The following is a 9,033-nucleotide window of genomic DNA, read 5'->3' as shown; positions in this document are numbered from 1 at the left end:
TCCAGAGATGTTCGATCTGGTTCAAGTCCGGGCTCTGGCTGGGCCACTCAAGGAAATTCAGAGACTTGCTCTGAAGCCACTCCTGCATTATTTTGGCTGTGTGTTTAGGGTCGTTGTCCTGTTGGAAGGTTAACCTTCGCCCTAGTCTGAGGTCCTGAGCGCTCCTGGAGCAGGATTTCATCAAGGATCTCTCTGTACTTTGCTCCGTTAATCTTTGTCTCAATCTGACTAGTCTCCCAGTCCCTGCCGTGAAAAACATCCCCACAGCATGATGCTGCCACCACCATGCTTCACCGTAGGGATGGTGGCGAGGTTTCCTCCAGATGTGACGCTTGGCATTCAGGCCAGAAGTGCTCAATCTTAGTTTCATCAGACCAGAGAATCTTGTTTCTCATGGTCTGAGAGTCCTTTGGTGCCTTTTGGCAAACTCCAAGTGGGCTGTCATGTGCGTTTTACTGAGGAGTGGCTTCCGTCTGGCCATCTACCATAAAGGCGTATTTGGTGGAGTGCTGCAGAGATGGTTGTCCTTCGGAAGGTTCTCCCATCTCCACAGAGGAACTCAGAGCTCTGTCAGAGTGACCATCAGGTTCTTGGTCACCTCCTGACCAAGGCCCCTTCTCCCCGATTGGTCAGTTTGGCAGGGCGGCCAGCTCTAGGAAGAGTCTTGGTAGTTCCAAGCTTCATCCATTTAAGAATGATGGAGGCCACTGTGTTCTTGGGGACCTTCAATGCGCAGAAATGTTTTGGTACCCTTCTCCACATCTGTGCCTTGAAAAATCCTGTCTGGGAGCTCACGGACAATTCCTTCGACCTCATGGCTTGGTTTATGCATTGACGATGCACTGTCAACTGTGGGACCATATACAGACAAAGTGTGCCTTTCCAAATCATGTCCAATCAACTGAATTTACCACAGGTAGAGTCCAATCAAGTTGTAGAAACATCTCAAGGACGATCAATGGAAACAGGATGCACCTGAGCTCAATTTGAGTCTCATAGCAAAGGGTCTGAATACTTATGTAAATAAGGTCTTCTGTTTTTAGTGTTAATCATTTCAAAAATGTATAAACCTGTTTTCACTTTGTCATTATGGGGTATTGTGGGTAATTAACATCATCTACTCAAACATTTCCTCACTGTTCATAATTTCAAAACAACACTGTACCGAAACAACACCATACATAACTCAAGAAGACCCAAATGCATATTACCATGAAACTGATTGAGATCAAATGGTTGGCATGCAGATGCTCCATGGACGTTTTACCGGTAAAACTTGAAGAATGATCATTCACGATCGGGCAGTGAGAAATGTAAAGGGAGGGTGACCACAAAAATGTGTGCGTAAAGTATATTGTATATTTTCTGTTAACCTTTTTCAGTTCATTGAAGGCCTGGTGGCTGTGTCCTCATCTCTAGAGCCTGGTGTTGTCCTCTTTAGGATATTCTATAAGATAGAAGGAAGATAGAACATTTTGGATCTGGACTTCACCTTAGGTTACTGCAAAGCCTACTGCTGTATACTGGCCTATTGGCTGTCCGTAACTTGATGTAAGGTAGTAATGTTCTGTCCCTACAGCCAGTCATGAATAGTTTAATTTTATGGTGAACAGGGGTGCTCTATATCGTACCTCCACCAGCATCTTAAGCCGTGTGATCCTCTGGAACGGAAGGATGAGGAAGGAGGCGAGGGGAAGACGCTGGCAGATGGGGTCTTCCTCCAAACGAGCCAGGATACCTGGGAAGCGAGCATTCTCCTGTCTACAGAGAAAATATAAACACTAAAATCTAGCAGCATAGTCGGAAAACCTTCACTGGTATGGATTGGAAATGTAGTGTATATCCGTGGTCACGAACCCTGTTTCTGAGAGCTACAGGGTTTCGTTTCCAACCCACACTAACACACTTGGTCTTGATGATTAGTTGATTAGTTGAACCAGGTGTGTTAGTGCAGGGGCTGGAACAGAAACCTGCACACCCTCTATGGGTTAACCTCCCCAAATCCATATGTATAAAGCAACTATTTAAGTGTGTGTACTAGGCACTGAGCGACGTACAGTAATTTTCAAGCATCATACTACAGTCTCAAATGTGCAACAAAGTCAAATGAAATACACACAAAGTAAGACTGCTCACAACAGGCGCTGGTAGGTCTGTTCCTGGTTGGCCTGGTTGTGTCACGTAGGGGGAGGTAGACCCTGCGCAGGGGCGGACAGTGGGCCAGGACCGATGTCACACACGTCAAAACGCAAGATGTCCTCCTCCCAGCCTGTGTTCCAGGTCCTGCAGGAACCTAGACAGAGAGGAAGAGAGAGCGAGAGGGAAGTGACAGAGAAACAAAGAAAGTGACAAATTCAGAGCAGAAAGAGTGAGTGGTCGAGATAGAGAGATGCTGAAAGTAAGAGAAACAGAACAAAAAAAACGGAGCGAAATAACAAGACAGAAAAAAACTGAAATAATCTGATGACATGCATTCAAGCAATTTACTCTCCCATCAGTGTCATGTTACTATACTGTACCGCTCACTGACGTCCCTGACCTCTGGGAGCTTGGAGAAGAGCCACTGTCTGTCCTGGGTCCCCAGACACTCCCCAGCTCCCGGGACAGCATAAAGTGGTCTACTGCGATGGCCAGGCTCGGATGTACGACGCCTCAGACGTCACTAGCTCAAACTTGGCCTGTGATGAGGAGACATTATGGGCCTTTAGGAAGCAATAACCTCTCACTCACAATTAAAAGCATGATGCTTTATTTATCTAAATAAGTACTCAAAATCATGATGTTATCATGAGACATTATGGGGAAACACAGGGTTAAAATAAAATCATGAATATAATTTTATGACCACAAATGTATGTCAAAATATGTTAACCCACAAAAAAAGGTAATCCATCACATAGATGAAACAAATCAACTTGGCTGGCTAATTGATATGCTTAAAGCCTGTGGGGGCTGCCATAGAGATGGATAGAGGGTGCACCCTCCATAAAAAGATATGCACAACTTCTATCCGTCTCTATGAGTGCTGCCTAAATCCTAATCTGGCTTGATGTCATCCTCATGCTCTCACCTCCTGTAGTTTGCGCTCCTCGTTGCTGAAGTTGTCCAGCTGATCGCCTGGTCTGGACATCAGGGATGTCCTGCCACAGGGAGAAGGTGGAGCCTTGTGACGGCTGAAAGGAGCCAGACGGAGAAAGATTGGACGGAGATGGGATCTCCCCAGCCCCTTTCACTTAGCCCCTCCTCCTCAGCACCCTGCTGTCTCTGGATTTCTCGGTTGATTGCAACGTCACAGTACTCCTGGTACAGAATTGCTGAGGAGAGTGAGAGAGAGCAAGAGCGAGGGAGAAAGAGAGAACGAGAGAGAGAGAAAGAGCGAGAGAGAGAGAGAGCGCGAGAGAGAGAGAGAGAGAGAGAGAGAGAGAGAGAGAGAGAGAGAGAGAGAGAGAGAGAGAGAGAGAGAGAGAGAAAGAAGTAAGAAGAGTATATAGGGTTGATTGAGAATTCAAATCATTGTTGAAGAAAGTAAAAATAATTACTTTCAGATGTTATGTTGTTATGTAGCATGTGGTTGAACGAGTGTGAACACCATTGCTATGCCATATAAATACCACGACACTGGAGGTGGAGAAGAGAGGTGGAATTAACAAAATTATTGACACAGGAGAAGAGAAAAAGTAAGACTCACAGCTGGGGAGAAACCGTGACAGACGATTGGAGCTGCTGATTGTGGGAGGAGTGCACCAATCCTCCTCGATGGATTTCTTCCTCATACTGTGAGAATGGTGGTAGTTATAGTTGTTATAACAGTGTTATTTACAGCTGACATCTTTAGGACCCACTTCCAGCAAAGATGTATAGTTGAAATGCGACTTTGTGAGTTTAATCTTGATAATATATACCCATTTTAGTTATTAAAACACACTTTTTGATTGTGAATCCGGTGCTCCGTCGATGTTGTTGCATGTTATTGTCAGCAGAGGGCAGTGGCGGTACAGGTCCTACAGGACTGTGGGGGGCGCTGTGACTGGAACCACCTGAGCCACGGTGCCTGGAAGTGGATTTATCTGGAGAAGAAGAAGGTAGATAGAGGTAGAGGTCTTCATGGTCCAACAGACCCAAAATTCAGATATCCAACCCAGGACCGAAGCGGGTCCTACATTTGACTTTTGTCTCGGATCTGAGTGGGTCTGATATAATTGCCATGGGTCTCAGGCATGTGCAATTAAAATTGATTTACCGACTGGACCTAATTGGACCTGTCCTCTGTTAATTAACTGTTTGTGTGATGAGAACTGCGCGAGCTTGTTATCTGTGTCAGCCAATTGCAACTCAAGAAAACGTATAGCTTATGTCCTGCTGAAACTGGTTCCAGCTGCTCACATCACGTGTGCCCTGCTGCTGAGGAGAGAGAGAGAGAGACAGAGAGAGAGAGAGAGAGAGAGAGAGAGAGAGAGAGAGAGAGAGAGAGAGAGAGCAGAGAGAGAGAGAGAGAGAGAGAGTAAACAGAGGCTTGGCCTAGGCTACTGTTGATTGCAAAGATGGATTCTCTTTCATTGAAGAAAAGCAAAAGTTAGAGGACAAAGAGTATAGTGAAGAGAAGCCGACTAGGGGAATGTCCTCAGGGACAAGTTTCAATATTGTAGTGGACAAAGATGAGAAGAATGTTAGCGCGGCCAAATGGACTGTCTGCAACTCGCCTTCAGGTTTGATGCAATTTTCTACCCTTCGTTTATTTATTTCGTATTTATTATCAAATGTTTAGTCATTAATAATAATAATTATTATTATAGGCCTGTTATAAAATAAATAGCATTAGCCTATTACTGTCATTTGTTGGGTAGGGCGCATGGTAGACATTCGCTTTTGTTGGTAATAGCTGCAATATAAGCCATTTTTGTTGGACAAATTAAGTTCCAGCTGTAACGTTGTGTTTGCTGCAATATAATAGAATGACCGCAGGCCTATTTTTATTTATTTTTTACCGGTAGGCCCCTACTATGCTACTCGCCTCAAACCATGAAATGGAAAAACCAAAAGAGGGCAAGATGCAAAACAATGACTTGACTTACTTTTTGATATTACCCTAATAAAGTTAAGCAACTTCTGTAAAGGTTTGGAGTGTTATGGCTATTATTAGGGCTTAGCTACTGCAGGCCTGAAGGCAGTGCGCACCAGCACTCCAAACTGACTCCCACAGTTCAACCTGAGGTGAGGAAGAAGGTTTTAGGCCTACCAGAGTTACTCTTAATCTAACAATATAATGCTTATCTTAAAAAATTATTTTGATAGGAAATTTACGAATTACATTTTACATTTACATTTTAGTCATTTGCAGATGCTCTTATCCAGAGCGACTTACAGTTAGTGAGTGCATACATTATTTAATTTTTTTCATACTTTTAGCCTCCTTCTGTACGCCTACATCTGTATAGCAGTAGTAACCCACCTGACAAGTATGAAGAAATGCATGTCGATGTTATTAGCAGTTTTTAAGTACAGGTAACTGCGGATCATTTGGCCAATCGCTGTTTATGATGAGCGCAGCGCCTAGTTGAAGGTTTCTTTCTCTCGCCCTCCCTACTCTCTGATCTGAATGGGTCTCTCGGATCCGAACCAGCATGGGTCTGTTTGGGTCTGTTTTTCCACTGTCCTTTTTGGGTCTGACTGTCCCCGGGTCCATTCGGAATGGGTCTTGTTTTTTTTCTTCAAATTAGTTTATGCATATCGGGTCAGGTGGACCCGTGAAGACCTCTAGATGGAGGTGGAGGAAACTAGCAGACACACAACCACCATAGAATGTTGCCTCAAAGTTGCCCTCAAATTGCTAAAATTATTTATTAGCATTTGGCTGTTAATGTTATGAGACATGCAATGCTGTCAAAGCCTTGTGTCTAACACATCCCCACTGCAGTGGTGCTCAACCCTGAGGCGAGGACACTTACAGTCAGAGCCGAGGTTGCTGGAGGTCGCCTGTCACGGAAGCCACGTGAGCCGACAGCGACTTGCCCAGCTTTAACGTGAACAAAGTTCTTCCTCTGGGACAGCTGCAGCCGTGAGATCAGCTCAGAGGCAGAGAAGCGCCGCCGCTCGTGTTCCGCCATGCGAGAGCAGACTAAAGAGCTCCCCCCGTGGCCGAGGAATTCTGTACAGCCTCACAGTTCAAGACAGAGGAGTCCTCTGACAACTGTAGTGGCTCTGCAGACAGAGGTGGAGTCTTTGGGGGTTGGGGGTTTGGGGGTCTATGGCAACCTGTTGATGAGGACGTGGCGTCTTCAGGATCTCCCGAGGTCCTCCTCTCAGGAAGGAGTCGAAGGGTCCTGGGAAGAGGATAGCTTCCAGAACGGGGCTGGCCAGAGATTCGTCGCTCAGGCTGTCTGGTGAGTACACTCGCATCTTACGCCCTGGGACACAACACAAACAACACTCAGGTGTAATGTCTCTCCGAACTACAGTCCAATCGATATTGGATATGGCCTTGTGCAAAATATTTCCAAAGTAAGATTTAAGTATGATTTTGAAGTCCCACAGATAAAAATAGGTAGGGGGGATAAAATGAAGGGGGAATAAAACATTCTCATGATGAGCACTAACAGAGAGTTGAAGATGTGGAATGGATAGATACTGTACTTACGGATGGATTTTTTCCTTGAGGGAGCTCTGTGACTGACCTCCTCTGTGGTCGACAGGTATCTGGCTTCTGCAGCCACGGAGGCTCAGGAGAGGATGGAGAGCCAGGTGGCTGAGAGTCCCAGAGTCTGTGTCCTGGACATGGAGGACAGAGGAAAGGGACAGGGGCAGGCTGAGGGCTGCGTGGAGGGGAAGAAACACAGATGACACTGCCATGGGTCTCTCACTGCTCCTGTACTGGAGGGATCAGTCCTGCTATCTTCCTGGATAACCAGCTCAACCTCGCCCTAGCCCTGGAGAGTCTAAACTCAGGTCTGTATCAGTAATAGTGTAACGATCAGGGTTACTTCTCCCACTGCCAATTTGTGTGCTTCACTCGTGTGTTTGCGATGATTCAGAGACAACGGGCTGAAGCGCTGGGTGTCTGCAGTAGGGGGAGCCCCAGCCTTTGACGATGGGGGTCGCGGGGCTGCTGCTTCGATGAAGGTCAGAGTCTCCTAGCTGACACACAGCGATGTGCTTGTGGTGCACTGCCACGGAGAGGCCTATCGTCCTGGGCCTCGCTCAAAGCCTGGGACTCGCCTGAGACCGGGATCCACATGCTGGGGCTCTTTCCTGAAACGGAAGGCGTGTAGGTGAGGCTGAAGTCAGGGAGAGGGAAAGAATCCATACCTGGTAGCATGACTGGAGAGAACACATGGGAGCTGTAGAAGAAAGGAGAAAAAGTGTTTGCCAACATAGTATCCTCTTGCCATATCTGGTAAAACAGCACCCACTGTAGGCTATATTGTATTCACTTACAGTGTTGGGGAAAAAAGTATTTAGTCAGCTACCAATTGTGCAAGTTCTCCCACTTAAAAAAGATGAGAGAGGCCTGTATATTTTCATCATAGGGTACACGTCAACTATGTACAGACAAAATGAGAAAAAAATCCAGAAAATCCCCATTGTAGGATTATTTAATGAATTTATTTGCAAATTATGGTGGAAAAATACTATTTGAGTCAATAACAAAAGTTTCTTAATACTTTGTTATCTCCCCTTTGCGGCAAATGACACAGGTCAAACGTTTTCTGTAAGTCTTCAGTTTTCACACACTGTTAATGGTATTTTTGGCCCCATTCCTCCATGCAGCATCTCCTCTAGAGCAGTGATGTTTTGGGGCTGTCGCTGGGCAACACGGACTTTCAACTCCCTCCAAAGATTTTCTATGGGGTTGAGATCTGGAGACTGGCCGAGGCCACTCCAGGAACCTTGAACAAGCTTACGAAGCCACTCCTTAAGGTTTCCCGGGCGGTGTGTTTGGGATCATTGTCATGCTGAAAGACCCAGCCACATTTCACTCTTCAATGCCCTTGCTGATGGAAGGAGGTTTCACTCAAAATCTCACGAATACAGTCCCCATTTATTCATTCTTTCCTTTACACGGATCAGTCGTCCTGGTCCCTTTTCAGAAAAACAGCCCCAAAGCATGATGTTTCACCCCAGTGCTTCACAGTAGGTATGGTGTTCTTTGGATGCAACTCAGCATTCTTTGTCCTCACAAACACGACGAGTTGAGTTTTTATCAAAAAGTAATATTTTGGTTTTCATCCCCTTACCATATGACATTCCCCCAATCCTTTCTGGATCATCCAAATGCACTCTGAAACTCAAGACGGGCCTGGACATGTACTGGCTTAAGCAGGGGGACAAGCATCTGCACTGCAGGATTTGAGTCCCTGACGCGGGTGTTACTGATGGTAGGCTTTATTACTTTGGTACCAGCTCTCTGCAGGTCATTCACTAAGTCCCCCCGTGTGGTTCTGGGATATTTGCCCACCCTGTTCTTGTGATCATTTTGACCCCACGGGGTGAGATCTCGTGGAGCCCCAGATCGAGGGAGATTATCAGTGGTCTTGTATGTGTCTTCCATTTCCTAATAATTGCTCCCACAGTTGATTTATTCAAACCAAGCTGCTTACCTATTGCAGATTCAGTCTTCCCAGCCTGGTGCAGGTCTACAATTTTGTTTCTGGTGTCCTTTGACAGCTCTTTGGTCTTGGCCATAGTGGAGTTTGGAGTGTGACTGTTTGAGGTTGTGGACAGGTAGTCTACTGATACCAAGTTCGAACAGGTACATCAGGGAACGAGTGGAGGACAGAGGAGCCTCTTAAAGAAGAAGTTACAGGTCTTTGAGAGCCAGAAATCTTTGCTTGTTTGTAGGTGACCAAATACTTATTTTCCACCATAATTTGCAATTTCATAAAAATCTAACAATGTGATTTTCTGGATTTTCTTTCTCAATCTACTCTGTCATAGTTGACGTGTACCTATGATGAAAATTACAGGCCTCTCTCATCTTTTTAAGTGGAGAACTGGGCACACCATTGGTGGCTGACTAAATACTTTTTTTTCCCACTG

At 45.7% G+C, this 9,033-nt stretch overlaps 2 long non-coding RNA genes across 2 annotated transcripts; both read right to left on the bottom strand.

The window, feature by feature from the left end:
• Window positions 1–1,395: 1,395 nt before the first annotated feature.
• On the bottom strand, window positions 1,396–2,164 carry LOC123490977. Its single transcript, XR_006661120.1, has 3 exons — window positions 2,137–2,164; window positions 1,632–1,761; window positions 1,396–1,447 (listed from the first exon to the last, which is right to left on the bottom strand). It is a non-coding gene; the product is annotated as an uncharacterized LOC123490977 (long non-coding RNA).
• Window positions 2,165–3,232: 1,068 nt separating this feature from the next.
• Window positions 3,233–4,061, bottom strand: LOC123490976. The gene is made up of 3 exons (XR_006661119.1): window positions 3,926–4,061; window positions 3,689–3,774; window positions 3,233–3,314 (listed from the first exon to the last, which is right to left on the bottom strand). It is a non-coding gene; the product is annotated as an uncharacterized LOC123490976 (long non-coding RNA).
• Between the last annotated feature and the right edge of the window lie 4,972 nt (window positions 4,062–9,033).

The sequence above is a fragment of the Coregonus clupeaformis genome, unplaced genomic scaffold (genome assembly GCF_020615455.1).
Source record: "Coregonus clupeaformis isolate EN_2021a unplaced genomic scaffold, ASM2061545v1 scaf6144, whole genome shotgun sequence".
Lineage (NCBI taxonomy): Eukaryota > Metazoa > Chordata > Actinopteri > Salmoniformes > Salmonidae > Coregonus > Coregonus clupeaformis.
Note: the sequence above shows the minus strand (reverse complement) of the source record. Positions and strands in the feature narration are given on the sequence as shown.